Source organism: Babylonia areolata, chromosome 34 (genome assembly GCF_041734735.1).
Source record: "Babylonia areolata isolate BAREFJ2019XMU chromosome 34, ASM4173473v1, whole genome shotgun sequence".
NCBI classification, from domain to species: Eukaryota; Metazoa; Mollusca; class Gastropoda; order Neogastropoda; family Buccinidae; genus Babylonia; species Babylonia areolata.
Window position 1 is genome coordinate 17,805,984 of NC_134909.1, and position 7,021 is coordinate 17,813,004.

The window sequence follows — 7,021 nt, forward strand, 5'->3', positions numbered from 1 at the left end:
ATTACACACACACACACACACACACACACACACACACACACACATGCTCGCACGTATGCACGCACGCACACACACACACACACACACACACACACACACACACACACACACATGCATGTATGCATGCGTGTGCACACACACACATGCATGTATGCATGCGTGTGCACACACACACACACTCACACACACACACTCACACACACACTCACACTCACACACACACTCACACACACACACACTCACACACACACTCACACACATACACACACACACACACACACACACACTCACACTCACATTCACACATACACGCTCACACATCCCTCCACCTCTTCACATGTACCCCACTCCTTCATCACCCATGTGCACATACGCTTTTTTTTTTTTTTTCGTCTAGTGTCACTAAACAGTGAAAAGACTTTAAAGAAACACACACACACACACACACACACACACACACACACAGTGAAAAGAAGTGAAACTAAAAAAGCACACACACACACACACACACACACACAGAGACGGAACAGGGCAAGTCAGTGATGACGTAGGGATGAGTCTTGGGAGGGCAAAACCCAAACCAGCCGACCAACCAGCCGGCTTGCCTGTGAGGTGAAGTTGAAACACCCAGTGCGCACCTTGTCATGTCTTGCTCTCCAGGCTGCCGCAAACCCTGTCTGTCTGTCTGTCTGTCTCTCTCTCTCTCTGTCTTTCTCTGTTTCTCTGTCTGTCTCACTCTGTCTCTGTATCTGTTTATCAAGGTCTCCTTGTCTCCCTCTCTGCCTGTCTTGCCTGTCTGGGTCTTGTCTGTCTCTCTCTCTCTCTGTCTCCCATGTCTCTGTGTCTCTGTCTCTTGTTATCACATAGAAAGATAAAAGGCAGCCACCACCACACATTGTTGAGTTGAACCTCCCCCCCAAAAAAACAACAATAACAACAAAACAAAAAACAAAAACTAAACAAAACAGCAAAACAAACGAATGAAATCTGGTGGTTTCTCTCTGTGTAACTTGTCTGTCTCTCTCCTCCCTCCCTCTGTCTGTCTGTCTGTCTCTCTGCTTACGTTTACTTGTAGCACATGGAAAGATAAAGCCAACCACCTTCACACGCTGTTGAGTTTGAGTTGAGATGAGTTGGATGGGATAGTGTGGTTTTTTTGTGTTTTTTTCCCTCCTTTCTCTCTCTCTCTTTCTTTCTCTCTTTCTCTCTCTCTCTCTCTCTCTCCTCTCCCCCTCCCCCCAGAGGCAAACTGCTTCTGTCAAAGTTTGTGCAAGCATGCCGTTTTCTTCTTCTTCTTCTCGGATGAGTGATTTCACCACTCTTCCAGTTCCAATCACCCACCCCACCTGTCTGCCTGCCTCTGACCCTTCCCCACTCTCTTTTGGAGGTAAAAGAGGTTACACTTAACACAGTTTTTCAAGGAGTTGTGGCAGTGAGGTGAAGTGTGACAGGAAGGTGGTGGACTCTTGTGTCAGAATGAGAATGTGTGTGTGTGTGTGCGTGTGTGTGTGCGTATGTGTGTGTGTGTGTGTTGTGTGTGTGTGTGTTTGAGAGAGAGGGAGATTCAGATGGTTTATTGTATTTAGGCCTAGGCTCCGCATGAAGGGGAATGTGAACAGACAATAATCATATCATTTTTAGACATAAGGATCGAAACATTGCAGCTGTAGTCTCTCTCTGTATATTTATCATGTTAATCAGGAACATTAAGAGAGAGAGAGAGAGAGGGGTTTGGGGGGGGAGGGGGGGGGGGAGTATGAACTTAATGAAGGGATGGATGAAGGATAAAAAGGACTGCAGAAAGAACACTGGATTTGTGTTGTCATGTAATTACAAAAACTAATGAAAGCTGTTGGAGACAGCTTTAGGATTTATGGTATAAGAAGAGAAGTAGAATTAAGATATGTGATTTTCACTTTTCAAAACATGAACTGAATCTGAAGATCCAGAGCTTCGCACTCCATGTTTGCAGAGCATTCATACTAACAGTGCAGTGGCATACAATTCTCTTGCTTTCAACTTGAAGTACTTAAGCAGCGTTTACACGGGGAAACGTCTGTGCCTTGATCGTCGACAATGAAGAAACCCATTGTATAAATGACAGCTGTTGTATTACCTGTCATGGCAGTGGGAATGCTAACAGAACTGCAGCAGCAGAACGAATGTGAGCAGAAATGAAATAAAGACACAAACACAACAGGTATCACAGTCAGAAAGAAAAACAACAACAACAACATGCAACTGGTGGAAATGGGTGTCATCCTTACATTTATATTGGCCAGTGGTATTTTTCTCCCCTTCTTTGTATACACGTATTTGAAATGATTTATTGTATGACCTCAGAAAACTCCCCATCTTTTTTTTTTATATATATATTTTTTTTTTTATTGAACTGGAAGATGAGGCACAAACACACTGTTGCAAAACTGAACAGTGAAGTTTGATAACTTTTGCTAGATGTTGACAAGAAGACTGGAGTACCCCTATTGTTCCAGATTTGTGGGTTAAGATTTATTGTCTTACTATATAATTTTTTTTTTCTTACAACATATTATGACACACAGCATAATACAATTTGACCATTAAGTTTGGGGGGGGGGGAACAGACACAGTAGTTGCATAGTTGAGAATATTTAATTGCGACTATGAGATTTCTATTTCAGTGTTAGTACTGACTTGATTTGAACCGGGACTTCATTGACTGATCAAACTTATCAGCATGATCCTTGAATAAAAAACAAAAAAATAATAAAAGTTATTAAAAAAAAAAAGAGTTGACACTTGCTAAAACTAAGAATTTTGTTCAAGATGTCAGATGCAGTTTGAAAACATATTAAAGCTTTTATGGTGAATTCAATGAACTATGATCTCAGGTGTGAATCAGAATGTCAGATGGACTCTTGAGGATTTCAACACATAGATTAATCTCATAGAATATCACCAAGTTCACATTTTGTCACAAACTTACAAATCTGAAAATGCATCTTTACAAAAAGAGTTCTAAGCAGTCATCACAACAGTTAAATGCTTCATTCTCTGAGTGACTGTTCACATTTTTACCTGTTTTGGTTTAAGCAGTATTTTATTTGGAACATCACAGTACATCACAGTTATATACTATATAGATGAACAGGACAACAATAATTTGTTTTTATTTATTTATTTATTTTACAAAGTCCTGTCCAGATAGTACATCGACATGTACCGGTACACACTTTGTATGTGATGGATGTTATCATAGCCAGAAGTTTGAAACTGACCATACATGTGAATTTCAACAAAACTAAACGAAGCTGTATCATCATGTTTTGCCAGTTGAAGACCGCAGGATTGAATTCGAAACGCATATCTGCCTTTAGTTTAATTCTTTGTTGTCCCACATGTTCATGCCTTAGTCCACAAGCGGAGCTTGCAACACTTTTCTTTCCTCCTTTGGTTGACGCCTTAACCTGCAGGGTGTGTGTGTGTGTGTGTGTGTGTGAATTGAGAATGCATCCTCTCAGTCATGAAAGGTATGCAATTGTAATTTCAAACACGGAGGTTTATCGAAGCAGTGGGTGGGAGGGCCGCGGCGTGTACACGCGCATTGATTATGCACATGCACGCAACGTGTGTCATGTGCACTTGTGTCATGTGCTCGGGCACACTTACACTCATGCGCACACCTTCCTTCCTGACCCAGAGTGCGCACTTGCGTGCGTGTGTGTGTGTTTGTGTGTGAATTGTAAACAAAGTGACCCCGTAGCGGTGCAGGGTGGGGGATGGATCATCATCATCATCATCATCATCATGGATGACAGACAGACAGGCCGAGCATGGCCAGCCAGGAAGAAAAAAAAAAAAAAAAAAAAAAAAAGCAGCCAGGTATCAGGCGCCTCTGCCTCTCCGCCGCCTGTACCGCCGCCCCTTCCCTGCCTGCCTGCCTGCCTGCCTGCCTGCCCACGACGAACTGGAACAGTGGGCTTCCTTCCACCACCAGCCAGTTTTGTTGTCCAGACGAGGCATCGAAAATAGCAGGCGATGCAAAATCGCCTTTCTCCAAAATCAGCGTTTTCAAGCCAAAGGCTGCAATGCGCGCGTGTGCGTGTGCGTGCGTGCGTGCGTGTGTGTGTGTGTGTGTGTGTGTGTGTGTGTGCGTGTGTATGTGCGTGCGTGCGCGGTGTATGCAAATGGACTGGTTTCCAGCGTTGGTCAGCTGCTTGGAGATGGCTCCCCGTCTCTCTCTTTCTGCAAGGGTTGGGGGGAAAGAGGTTGAGGTGGTGGCGGCGGTGGTGGTGGGTGGGTGGGCGGGCAGGAGTTTTCTAGGGCGGCTAACATTTGAATAGGTCCTTCCCATAAATTTTGAAGTAGCGGGGCAAGTTCATGGTCAGTACTGTGACTTGAGAGTGTTTTGCAGGCTTTTGCTACAATGGCGTCTGTTTCCTCCATTCCCCCCCCCCCTTTTTTTTTCCCCCCTCATATCTCTGTTTTAGTAGTATTATTGTGCGAGTGTTGAGGTCGGCTGGGCAGGAGAGATCGAGAGGGTGTGTGTGTGTGTTGGGGGGGGGGGGGGAGGGGGGGAGGAGGCTCTCTTGCCGAGTTGTCGTCCTTTTTTTATGTAAGAAACATCTAGCTCTCTGCGCTATTTCTGACTGGAGGCCTCCCTCCACCACCAACTCCAACCCCAACCCCCAACCCCAACCCCCAGCCCACCAAATCCCCTTGCCTAAGCAGTTATGCAGCTCAGCTGTGTGTGCGGGGAGTAGAGAGAAAGAGAGAGAGATAGAGAGAGAGAGGGAGGAAGAAGGGGAGGATGTTCACGGCCCCCCCCCCACTACACCCTCTCCCAGACCCCTCTCCTCTTGTGTTCGTTCCCCGTCTCCCCCCCCCCCCCCCCCCATACCACTACCATTCCTCCGTCGCTGATAGTGTAGGAATGCCAGAGAAAGAGGTCACAGACAGGAAAGGTCAAACTCGCTGTTTTCGCTATCTGGTCATATTGGGTTGGGGTGGGGGATGAGGAGGTATGGGGAGAGGGGGGTGGTGGGGGTGGGGTCAGACTTACCAGCAGCCCCATCAGCCCGTGGGAAGGAAGGCGTAAGAGGGGGAGAGGTGAGGGGGGGTGGGGGTAGGGGGAAGGCAGGGAGGGAAGGGGAAGGGAAGGAGGGAGGCCTCTCGCCCAGTGGGATAGAGAGAGAGAGAGAGAAGCGCTGGGGAGCTGTCGTCGTGGTCGCGAGGTGTTTTGGGTGCGCGGAGGATGTTTGGCGAAAAAGTGGGTCATGACATCGACTGAATCGCCCACGACACGGACTTGTTGCTGGGACTGCTGTTTCTCTCTGTCTCTGTCTCTCCCCCTCCTTCTCTCTGTCTGTCTCTGTCTCTGTCTCTGTGTTCCCCCCCCCCTTCCTCACCCCCCTCACACACACACCCACCCTCTCTCTTCCCCCCCCCCCCCCAAACCCCCCCCCCCCCCCTGCCTCTCTCGTCTCAACGCAGGACACATACTCGCATTGCTGACACGGCTTTCTCTTCGTTGTTGTTCAGTCACTTTACGTTCGTCTCCTGTTCCACGCTTCCTCTCTTCCCCCCGCAGCCACGCACTCTCTCTCTCTCTCTCTCCTTCACGTGGTGGGAAGAAGAAGAATGTTGCTGTTTCTTTTACGTTCCGAACAGCTAAGCTAGCGCGGGCCGAGAGGTGGGTGACCCTCCTTCCTCCTCCTCCCCCCCCCCCCCCCCCCCCCCCCCGCACCTCCCCCCCCCGGCCTCCCCCCCCCCCCTACCCTCTCCCCTCTCCTCCCAGTGAGGAAGGAGATGAGCTCAACACACAGCCTGTTGGGTTGGTTGGTAAGACTGGCAACAACAAGAGGTCGGGCCAGGAAAGTTTTGCCTTTTGCCAGTGGCTGTTGTTGGCTTCTTCTCTGTCCTGGTGAACAGCAAGTGATCTTTTTTGTTGTTGTTATTATTGTTGTTTGTTTTGTTGTTGTTGTTGTTGTTGTTTTTTTTGGTGGGGGTTTCCTTGTTTTTGCCACCTGAATAGATTTAAAAAAAAAAAGAAAAGAAAAAAAAGATTAATCATCAGAAGGCAGACAAACAGTGATTACATATTAGTCATGTGGCGACCATGACCCCAATGACCAAAAAAAAAAAAAAAAAAAAGTTTGGAAGTGACGTCACAAGTCTGGCCAGGGCGATTTTTTAGTATTGTAGTATTGGGGGGGGGGGGGGGGGGGACACAAACTTGTGTGTGTGTGTGTGTGAGCTCGGCGTTGGACAACGAGGATGTAGAAAACTTGGCAGTGAAGTTTCCTGTTCGCCTTGATCGTGTTAACAGTGTGCGAGTGTGTGCGACGCGTGTTTCTCAAGCCCCCCCTCGAAGACTCTGGATGATTACCCATGCGTGGCCCCGTCCGACGGACCCAGGGCATGCATAGACTCCCCCACGCCCCCAACTTTTTCTTTTGTTGCGGTTGTTGTTGTTGGTGGTGGTGGTGTATTGTTCCGGGCAACGATGGTTGATCAGCTGTGTTTGGGGGTCCTCTGTGCCCACTTTTGTTGACGTTGGTGTGATGGTGGTAATGGTAGTGGTAGTGGGGGTACCGCGCTGTTGGCTTCTGCCAAACTTGTTCACAGCTGTCGGGTTGTAGGTCAGTGTGTGTGTGTGCGCAACTGTGGTATTAGTTTAAACATTTTAATATCAAGAAACAAGGTGCAATACAGCGTTCAATAAGACTTGAGCAACAACAAGCATGAGCTTATATCGTGCTCGTTCATATGCAACAAGCAATACATAAACGCAATGGCGAAAATAACATTATTTGACAATGAAAAGAAGGTTGAAGTGCAAGACAACTAAACTAAACAAGAAAAAACAACAACAACAAAAACACCAAAAAAACAAAACCCTAACTACTATTACCGCAACTACCACTGACAACAACAACAATGAAAATATTAATGATAATACTAATACTAACATAGTAGCAACAATAATAACACACTGGAAAGTGAACATCACCTAAGGAGTAATGCAATGGGAGAGAGA